The sequence below is a fragment of the Ceratotherium simum genome, chromosome 16 (genome assembly GCF_057802395.1).
Source record: "Ceratotherium simum simum isolate JZ-2026a chromosome 16, ASM5780239v1, whole genome shotgun sequence".
Taxonomy (NCBI): domain Eukaryota; kingdom Metazoa; phylum Chordata; class Mammalia; order Perissodactyla; family Rhinocerotidae; genus Ceratotherium; species Ceratotherium simum.
The window spans coordinates 45706056-45717625 of record NC_141915.1 but is presented as its reverse complement, the minus strand read 5'-3'; positions in this window follow the sequence as shown (position 1 = coordinate 45717625).

Sequence of the window (11570 nt, the reverse complement as noted above, 5' to 3'; positions counted from 1 at the left end):
AGTTCCCCTTATCCAGAATATCCTCAATTTTTATCAGGCAAGGATCAGCTCATCCTTCAGTGACTAATGCTTCTCAGGGTGACAAACCCTTGGAGAAGCAGCCTGGGTTCAAATCACAGCCCTTCTACATAGATGTTATGAGACATGGGACACAGGACTTCTGGAGCCTCGATTTCCTTATCTGTGCAGTAGAGATAACGTGGTACATAGAGCACTACTTACATACTGCAGGATTCCTGACAGGTGCTTCCAACCTGAAAGCATCATAAAACAACACATCCAAAACCCGCTCCTTCCCCTAGCTGACTCATTTTAACAAACGTCAATTCCATTCTTTCATTACTTAGACCAAAAACCTTAGAATTATCCTCTCTTCCATTCTCACTGCCAGATCCTCCACTCTGGCCTCTCCAGCCTGCTCCCACCTCAGGGCCTTGGCACTTACTATCCCTCCACCTGGAACACTCCACCAGATACCTAGCAGGCGTGGCCACATGTTATCACATCGCATGGAGCATGTCCTATCTTCTGTGTATGTGTGATAACGATATAGAGCTGGCAAGTAGCTGTCTTTCCATGACAGTGAGAAGAACCTCCAGGCCCTTTCAAGAGACAACTCTGCAAGGCTTTTGAGTAGAAAGAAGTGAGGAGGGCAGGTTAAAAAGGAAGAGCAGAGCTCAAAACCAAGTCCTTGCTCTCATGTGCCTGCTGGTGGAGAAATGGACAATAAACACGTAATTACATGTCAGAGGTAATGGAGAAATAGAAAGCAGGGTATGTGGATAGAGTGCTAGTCCCCAATGGCAGTGGGGGTGCTACTTTATATAGGAAGGTAGGTCGGCGACAGCTTTTCTCTAATAATGGGACATCTGAGCAGGTGCCTAAATGAAATGAAGGTGCAAACCCTGTCACTGTCTGGGGGAAGACCCTTCCAGGCAGAGAGAACAGTGAGTGAAAATGCCCTGGGGCCAGAACTTGCAGGCCGACTTTGTCAGGCAAAGCTGCTCTGTCTTTCTGGGCTTTGCATGGTGGAGAAAGATGCCTGCTGCCCACCTGAGTGCACAGGTAGACTAGTTTCCCCGAGGCTTTGGTCTAACAAGATGCTTCATGCTGAGTTTCAATTTCTTGAGCCTGTGTTTAATGCCTAATCCCAAAGGACAGGGATTATAAAAAAATGCACTTACTGAGCATTTATGGGGCAGGCACTGGAATCCGAGCGTGTTCATTATCACACTTAATCTTGACAACCTTGAAGGAGGCCCACCGTCGGGGTGGGCTATGAGATCCCCAGCTGCTCTGCGGGTTGAGGCTCTTTCAGGTGCTCCGAGGACTTAGCTCTGCCCCTCCCCTCCCCCATTCTTCTCATCATTGCCAAGGCACCTTTGGTGGATCTTAGTTTTCCTGACTGGCTGTGACCCTGATAGAATTCTACATTTTTACCCACGGCTTGTTTCAGACTAAGTAGTTTCTAGGCCTTCCAAATGGGTAGACCCAGTAAATAGTCTTCCCAATAAGCTCCCACTTTTCCGCCCCATTTCCCCTTCTGCTCTTTTATCTTTTGCCCCTGAGTAGACTTTGAGTTCTGAAGGTCTTCTCTAGGTTCGCCTGCTCCTTTAGTTTGGTTCGATTAACTCTCACTTTGCTTGGCCTTGTTCTGGTTTCTTTCTTCACTGCCCTATATTTATTGTGTTCCACAACTTCCCTACCTGGCGTTAGTTTCCACTTCCTTTGAAGGTTTAGACATCAGCAGTTGGTTACTTAGGTAAGACTCTTATCAAATTCACCATCACCCAGAATCTGGTGCTCAGTTCTCAGGTCCCCCAGGGTTTATCTGACTCAGGAAGAATGTACTGAAACTCTTGAGAGAGTGGTACACAACCCAGGATGCCAATTTGTTCATTTTACAAGGAGAACATGACTGCCAAGTAGCAGCATTTGACCAGCAGACTCTCTTCACAGGGAAGCTACTCAGGAAGGCAAACCACAACCAGAGGGTTCCTCAGGGGGCAGGGAGAAAGTGGGATAATCTTAATGGCTCCACTGCGCCAAGCTCTATTCAGTTGCTGTTCCCAATTCCTCAAAATAGGGCCCTGTCTTCTGAAAGGACAGGACATGGGTCTGTCCCTCTCATCTAATTACACCAAAGCCCTGCTTTTTAGACTCCCCTCTCACAGATGCTGGGTGGGCAGCTCAGACCCCTTCTGAGACCACAAGCAATGTGCAGGCTTACATCTTAGAAATTTGGATCACCCTTTCTTAGCCAGCCCTGCTGCTTTGTAGGTGGCCGATCATCCGTCGCTGTCGAGTCTTCCACCTTTTGTTCTCGGGTTTTGCAGGTACCTTGGTGAGGCCTCAGGTTTTAGACCCTGCCTTAACATTTAGTAACATAAGATTAAGTTACTTCAATTTCCTCATCTATCAAACTGAGAGCTAACACTGTCCTCCCAAGGTTGCTCTAAGGATTAAGCCAGTTACAGTCAAGTCTTTTGAAATTTGAAAAAAAAAAGTATCATGCAGAAATGCAAGATGAAATTATTCTTTCAAGGCAAGTTCTCCCTGAAACAATAGTCGCAACAGGGAAAGAGGATGACGTTACGGCGACGCCAGAGACCTGCACACAATCTACAGCCTATGTTACCTATCTACACCGCAGCTGGTATCCGTTATCAATGGGAGGGTGCTTCCATCCGGTCCAAGAACCGCTGCCCTACAAAACACTTGACTATCTCAATGTGAAGCCATCCCCCAACTTCGGGTATCGTGTTTCCCTGGGCTCCCAGTGCCCTTCCCTAAGTCCAGATTTAGTTGCAGTGACTGTGATACTGTAGAACACAAGACACAGAGTCCCAAGTCGTGGGTTTGAACTCAGCTCTGCCACACGCCCTTGGTGGGACTCAGCCAAATGTCGTTCACCTGCCTGAGCCCCGGCCGCCCTGTCTGTGAAATGGGGCTGCTCATATGACCCACCTCTCAGAGTCGCTGTGAGGATGGATATGGTAACCTAGGTTAAGAAGGATGAGCATAGTGTCTGGTGTATAGAAGACACTCCCCAGAGATGCTTGTTTAAAATAATAAAAATGTCAGGTCATGGACACTGATTTGTCTGATGAGAGAAAGCATTTATCATTAGTCTTCTCCTCAAAATGCCTGCTCTTTTTGGAGGTTTTAACTTTAGCCTGACATACCAAGCTCTTCTTTTGTTTGTTTGTTGAGAATGTTTTTTGTCTTCCTATTCTAACAAAACATTCAGAAGCCAAAATAGATAACTGGCGGGAAGGGAAGAACGGGACTTTGTTGGTCACTGTTTCAGCCCCCAAGACAGTGGTGTTGGAGCCCCCAGGTTTCTTAAGTGGCCGCAGGGCAAGATTTTACCTTTGCTCTGACTTTCAGTCACCAGCATCGCTGCTGCTCGGATGTCACATAGCAACAGGTTCCCCAATCTGATCATGAACTTGGCATCTTACTTGCCAGCTGATTCCGTTTCACTCCTGTATCAGAGCGGGAAATATCCCGATAGGTTCTTCTCTCCTCTCACACGGACCCAAGACTCACCTAACCACCACGTCCTTCTTCCTTGGGGCGCCCCTGACTCATACCCCCAACTGACAACCCAGAAGCTGGACAGAAGGACCTGTGGTGCTGGTATGTAGCACCAACTCAGTGTTTGCGTGGTCTCACCTGCCCCGTCTGGCTCATGCAGGTGAGAGCCGGTCCTGTGTTCCTGTGGGCCCTGCACCTCCTGCCCTCCTGTCACTGTGCTCCCCACAGGATATAGGTCTGGGTTGAGTTCTCCAGCCCTTGCTGACACGTCTCCTCCACTGGAAAAAGTATGAAAAGTGTGCGTGTTACAACAACAGATTGCTGTGAGGTGCTCCGTTGTCCAACGGGGGAGTTTCCATCTTGTAATTGGGAAAACAGAGCTGCTGAGTATGGGGCAAAGAGCCTGACCTGAGAGCAGGGCAAAGAGCCTACTCTGCTGAGCTCTGTTGAACCTGGACTGGTTACTTTGTCTTCCAAGCTTCAACCTCATCTGTAACATGGCACACAATACCCACCTAAGAAGGTAGAGCCAGGCTGCTGAAAGCCTCAAGCACAGTGCTTAGTAGAACAGGCAGTCAGTAACCAGGGGCTTCCTGGAACTATGACTTCTTCTCTTGCTCGTTTTATTTTTATTTATTTATTTCTATTTTTGTGAGGAAGATCGGCCCTGAGCTGACATCTGCCAATCCTCCTCTTTTTGCTGAGGAAGACTGGCCCTGGGCTAACATCCATGCCTATCTTCCTCCACTTTATATGGGACGCCGGCACAGCATGGCCTGACAAGTGGTGCGTCGGTGCGCGCCCGGGATCCGAACCGGTGAACCCCAGGCTGCCACAGCAGAGCACGAACACTTAACCGCTTGCGCCACCGGGCCGGCCCCCCTTGCTCATTTTAAAAACCTACCTTCCTAATTGTGTTGACTGATACGTATTTATCGTATATAAAATTGATTTTGTCTACAGTTTTCAGAAGTCCCCACACTAGAGCTGAGTCCCAGCCTCTAGCTGACTGAAGTGTGGCTGCCAGAGGCCCTGGCAGCACCAACCACAGAGGGGAGATCCAGGGGGCAGAGGACCAGGCTCTCCCCACCCATACTCCTTAGGGGGTGGCAAGTTTTTTCTGTAAAGGGCCAGATAGTAAATATTTCAGGTTTTGTGGGCCATATTGTCTCTGTTGCAAGTACTCAACTTGCTGGCACGGCAGGAAAGCAGTCACAGACAATATGTAAATGAACGACAATAGCTACATTCCAGTTAAACTTTATTTGCAAGAATAGGCTGCTGGTTGCAGGGTAGTTTGCCAACCCCTGCATGATTCTCAAACTTTAGCTGCATCAGAATTACCTGGGGGGGGCCGGCCCCATGGCTTAGCAGTTAAGTGCACCTGCTCTGCTGCTGGCGGCCTGGGTTCGGATCCTGGGCGCGCACCGACCCACCGCTTCTCCGGCCATGCTGAGGCCGTGTCCCACATACAGCAACTAGAAGGATGTGCAGCTATGACATACAACTATCTACTGGGGCTTTGGGGAAAAAGAAATAAATAAAATTATTAAAAAAAAAAAAAGAATTACCTGGGGAGCTTCTTCAAACACAGATTGCTGGGCCCCACCCCAGAGTTTCTGATTCAGTGAGTCTGGGATGGGCCTGTTATTTGCATTTCTAACAACTTCCCAGGTGAGGCTGGTGCTGCTGGTCTGGGAACCACTTTGAGAACCACTGAAGCCTTTCCCAGCCCCCTTCTTTCTCTGTGCACCTAAAACACTTTATTCCTACTGCGAATATAGCATTTGTTATATTATGGTTAGTGGTTGGTGTGTGGGTCTCCGGGATCCTTTGTCAGTCACCTTCCTATCCTAGTGCCTGACAAGAGCAATGCTCCTCATTCCTTAACTGAATTCAAGGGAGGGTCCTGGCCATTGGAGCCTCAGGTCCTGCCCTGCTCCGTGGTGGACGTTTCTCTCTGGAGGTCTGTGCGACCTGGGCCCAGCCCTGCCACGGAGAAGAGGGAAAGGGTCTTTGCCCCCTTGCCTGTCCAGAAACAGACCAGAAGAGGGGACATTCCCTGCTCAGACTAGACCTTGAACCTGGCCTCCTTCCTAAGGAAATAAAACAAGGGTGGGTTGGGGGGTTGGTTTGTTTAATTTTGTCATTTTTTGTTTCTAAATGGACTATTTTACTTTGTGATGTGTGAGTGCGGGGGGTTAAATCCAGATGGGTGTCTACTGTGGAAAACCACTTTCTGAGTTACAGAGACAAAGAAGGCATTTAAAATGACCTGCAGTCAGGGCTTTTTCTCAGATCAGACAGAATCAAGTCTGGTCCTGAAAAAAGGAATATTTGAGTCCTTTCCCCATCTTGAGTGGCATGAGCCACAACAACTCCTCGGTCCACCTCCCTCTCTTGGAACTTACTGCCTACCTCCTGCTTTTTATTTTAAGGATGCTCTGCAGGTAGAGCCAGGTGTGGACCCACGCATGCTTCCCCACCTCTCTTTGCTGGTGGGCACGGAGGAGGCATTGGCAGCAGCCAGCCAAAGGCAGGGAGTTATGAGCTGGCTGCAAACTGCAGGTATGACAATGACCTTCCAGGGGCTGACCCGGTGGCATAGTGGTTAAGTTCGCCCGCTCTGCTTTGGCGGCCCCAGGGTTCAGATCCCAGGTACAGACCTATGCTTATCAAGCCATGCTATGGCTGGTGTCCCACATACAAAAAGTAGAGGAAGATGGGCACAGATGTCAGCCCAAGACCAATCTTCCTCAGCAAAAAGAGGAGGATTGGCAACAGATATTAGCTCAGGGCTAATCTTCCTCCCCCCGCAAAAAACAAGCAAACAAAAAAAAACAATGACCTTCCTCTTTCAGATTCCCAGGCCTGTCCGATGGAATTCCTTACACAGGAAGTCCTTTGGTCTGTGAAGTTTCAAGAGCATCCCTACCTAACCTTCTGTGCCTCACTCTCTCCTTTCCAAATTAATAGACAGAACCAGGAGTAAAGACTCCATCCCTCCCCATCTTGACCGGCTCCCTGAACATTGCCCAAGGTCCAGACATTTGCTGCTCATCTAGACTGTGGGACTGCGAGTTGTGACCCAGTAACCTGGCGCACAGGAAGTTCGCACAGCAAAGGCGCAGGACTGACCTCAGAGTGGCTCAGAACTCCTTCTGATATTCTCTGTCCCCGCCACCTCGTTACCCCTGACTGCCAATCAGTTTTGCATCAATAAACTTTATGTTCCCGGCTTTGCCAGATGAATGAAAGGAGAGTAGCTAAAGACTGATCTCTGACCTTGGCATGTAAACAGCTTGCAGACTGGACTTGACAGTTAATAAAGGAAAGGCCCAGCAGTTCTCTGATGCCTTTTTGCCTTAATTAGATTGAGCATTCATAAGCTATGGGAAAATCTTCAATTTGAAGAGAAAGAACCCACAAGTCAGGAAGTCCCGTCTCCATTCATTCATCCACTCAGACTGTCAGTCCCTCAGTCAATAGTCGAGGTCACTTGTCGAGTGCCCTGTTACCTGTGCGCAGCACTGTGCTAACCACTTTCGAGTCAAGTGGCTGCAAGAATTCCACAAGTCCACACCGTGCTCTCCTGGAAGACAGTCCAGGCAGGCAGGCAGGAGCAAAAGCTTCAGTTCACACAAATCTGAGCTTGAATCCTCATTCCACTGGGTGACCTTTGGCAAGTTATTTAACCTCTCTGCCCTCCATTTCCTCTTGGGGTTAATAATACCAACCCCCAAGAGTTGTCGTCAAGACTAAGTGAGACCATCTGTGTAAAGCAGTCAGCATAGAGCCCGGCACTCGGCGGGCACAGACGCACCGGCCCGCACAGTGCACTGGGCTCACTGGGCCGGCCCTCGGGCTGTGGGGCTCCTTCCCCTCCCCTGGCTCTCTGCCAGGCCCTGGGGAGCCTGCGATCATATCCATGCTCTCTGCCCTCAACGGTGTTAGAAACTGTTGACAATGCTCTTTGTTTGTTCATCTATAAAATGGGGTAGTGGCAATAATCCCTCCAAGAGGCTCCAGAACGAGCATTGGTACAGAAGCCTGCAAACACACTTTGCCTGAGGAAAAGACTACGGGAATATCAGATCCTGGTAGCAGCCTATGGCTTGTCATCAGATGCCACTGCAGCCCTGCGGGCTGTCTTTAATAATAGATATTTTAAAATTCCTGAGCCCATTTCATGCTATATTTGCTCACACACGGAGGTTTATTCAGTGTTAATCACATTAATGTGCTGTTTCATTTCACGCTGTGCAATGCCAACTTCAGTGAGAGCCAGGCGGGAGCAGAATGTGCTCGCAAAGGGACCTCATACTGCCTTCATCCAGACGGCCTTGTCAAGGCATCTCAGAGCCCCAGAGACCTCCGGGCCACCCCCTCACTCCCCCAGGGGTGCCCTGAAGCCTTAAGTAGCCTACCTTTCAAGAGTTTCTCTGTATATATTGGGTTTTACCCTCAATTAGAAACCTCTTAGTCAAGTGTCTAGTTCATACTAGCTATCCTTAATTCTTTTTTTTTGTATGTGTGCGTGAGGAAGATCAGCCCTGAGCTAACATCCAATGCTGATCCTCCTCTTTTTTGCTGAGGAAGATTGGCCCTGGGCTAACATCTGTGCTCATGTTCCTCTACTTTATATGGGATGCTGCCACAGCATGGCTTGACAGGTGGTGCATCAGTATGCGCCCCAGATCCAAACCCGTGACCCAGGCTGCAGACTCGGAGTGCGAGCACTTAACTGCTTGCGCCACCGGGCCGGCCCTATCCTTAATTCTTAAACAATCCAAACACATGTATTCAGCACAAGCTCCCCATCAGGTGACATAAAGGGACTCTGAGTGTACGGGAGTTTGGAGAGTTTTTGAGATCTCCCAGTTCAATCCCCTCATGTTAGATGGAAAAAACTGAGTAGCAGAGGTGTAAGCACTAAAATCTCTCCCCTGTTGGCTCCTTCCCTAAGCTGATGAATAATCTTCATTCAGATCTTAAACATAAAACAACAAACTCACCAGTTTTTTTCTTGGCCCTGTGCCCTAAACGGCTTGAACCTCCCACTTGCCCTCCTGGCCTCTGTCAGCCAAGAGCCTCGAATCCTACTTTGTGAAGAAAATGGAAGTCATCAGACAGGAACACCCACTACCAACGACCCCACCGCAGCGCAGTGTCCCCTTGAGCCAAAGGCTACCCTCCCTGTGCTCAGGGCCACCTGCCTGCCTCCCAAGGACTTTGCCCTGCACCTCTCACCTCTTTCTTACATCACCCATTTATCCTTTTCCACGGGAACATCCCCGTCAACATACACACATGCTCTCATTTTTAAAAATTTTATATGAAACCCTGCCTTGACCTCATGCTCCCCTCCAGCTACTATCCCATTTCTCTTTGAAAACCTTGCTGTTTCCACTTCCTCTTCATTTGCCGTTCCCTCTTTCTTTTTCTGATTTATATTTTTTCTCATTTTTTTTTTTTAGGAAAAATTTAAGCCCACAGAAAAGTTGAAAAAATATTAAAATACTCTCCCCCTGGATTTTCCAATTAGCATTTTGCCACATTTGCTTTCTCTCTCTATAATAGACAATATACCTATGTATAATATACATGTAAATAGGTATATCATAGATATATGTATGTATGTATGTTTAGTTTGTTGTTATTGTTGAACCACTGGAAAGTTGCTGGCATCCTGCTCCTTCACCCCTAAATAGTACAATAAATACTACAACGCGTGTCTCCAAAAACCAGGCTTCTCTCTTACATAACCACAGGCCATTATCACACACAAGAAATTGAACGCTGATACAATATTATCTAATATAAAGTCCATTTTCAAATTTCCCCATTTGCCCCCAAAATGTCCTTCATAGCTATTTTTTAATCCAGATTCCAGTCCAGCATGAGGCGCATCCCAGTTTAACTTCTAGATCCACCACTCCACCCAGATCGTCCAAGGTCAGGGTGACTTCATTACCCAGGACAAATCTAAAGGGTCCTTCTCTGGCCTCAGCAGGGCCCACCCAGGGGTGGTCTCCTCTGGGCTTCTGGGTCCCAGCACATCTGGTTTCCTCCCTCCTTCCTTGCTCCTTCCCCTCTACCAGTCCTCTGAATGTTGGGGGCCCCCAGGCCTTTGTGCTGGGCCCCTCCTCTCCAGCTCCCAGGTGGTCTCATCTAGACCCGTGGCCTTACGGCCAGCTGCATGTGGAAGTCACCCACGTTTCCAGCATCCAGGGCCATCCAGCCCTGACCCGTGTCCCTAATTCCAGACGGATGTACCCCACTGCCTTCTTCTCAGCATCTCCCCTGGGACGTTGCCATCAACACCTCAAAGGTAACATGTTCAAACAGAAGTCTCAATGTCTTCCCCTCTTTCCCCTCCCAGTAACAGCTTCCCCATCACCGGCCATCTGTCCTGACTCCGCCCTCCCCTGTCCAGCCCCGCCACCACGGGGTCCTGTCTGGACTCCTGCTCCACCTCCACTGCCACCACTGAAGTCTGGGCCGCCTTTAGCTGCCTGGATGCCACAGCAGCCTCCGAACCGCTCTCCGCCCTTGCCCCGCCCCCACAACACATTTTCCAGCAGCGCTAATCTTTTAAAAAGTTATCCAGGGCGGGTCACTCCCTTTCTGAAAACCTTCCAACAGCTTCTCACTGTAATGAGAAAACATCCTAACTCAGCAGGGTTTACGAGGCCCTGGTGGTCTCGCCCTGCCCTCTCTCCATCCTCCTCCACCATTCTTTCTGCTCACCCTACCCTGGCTTCCCTTATGGACCCCCCCCAAACGCCGTCTCTACATCTCTTCTCAGTCTTCAGTGCCTTCGGCCTCTTGGCAGGGCATAACCTATTGGAGACTGCCCATTTTATTATTTTTTTTTGAGGAGGATCAGCTCTGAGCTAACATCTGCCAATCCTCCTCTTTTTTCTTTGCTGAGGAAGACTGGCCCTGGGCTAACATCCGTGCCCATCTTCCTCTACTTTATGTGGGACGCCGCCGCAGCATGGCCTGACAAGCGGTGCGTCCATGCGCGCCCGGATCCAAACCGGTGAAGCCCGGGCCGCCGCAGCGGAGCGCACACACTTAACCGCTGCGCCACCGGGCTGGCCTGGAGACGGCCCATTTTAGTTTTCCAATAGAAGGTTGTTTGTCTGTTTTAACCAAAAAAGGAAATATATACTTACTGATGAAAGAGTTAAAAACACAGAAAATAATGGGGGAACACCACCCACGATTCCAGAAGCTGATGACAACCACGGTTACTCAGCCGCCACAGCTCTGCTGTGCTCTCTCTGGACGACCTCTAGCCATGAACCTTGAAGGGCTCCCTCCTGCCAGCTCCCCCAGAGTGTACTTCCCGGTTCTTTCTCCCATTGTTTTCAGCTCCCACTCAGATCTCATCCATTGCAATGGCCTCGACCACCACTTCTATGCTGGTGATTCCCTCATTGAAACCCTCTCCTGCCAATTTCTTAGCTCCAAATTTGTTTCTGGCTGCTGGATGTCTCCACAAGATGGCCGTTGGAGGAGCTCAAACTAGAGGCTTGTCACTCTCCTTCCATACCCTCGAATCTCTTCTCCTTCTCTTGATTGAAGCCCTAAGTATGGCATCAGCGTCCCCCCATGGTTAAAGACAGAAACTCAGGTTATTCAGTTTCTCTCACCCCCTGCCTCCCTCACCTCACACCCATCACCACTCCTATCCATTGTACTGGTAAAATGTGGCCTGGACCCCGTTCCCGGCTTTCCGTCCCGACTTCCACAGCACTGGTTCATCCTCTTGCTGGGACTAGCGGAACCTCCTCCTCACTGACCTCCTTGCTCCGGTCTCTGCCACCACCACCACCACACACACACACTCACACACACACACTCACACTCACAGTCGTCACCTGTGATTATCTCTCTGAATTGCTGCCAGAGGTAACTTTCTTAAATGTCCACGTAATTATTCTGTTTTCCTCTTTTCGGTTTCTACACTGGTCCTCTGCCGCCTACAGGATAAAGCCCCAGCTTCTCAGCAGGGCATTCGA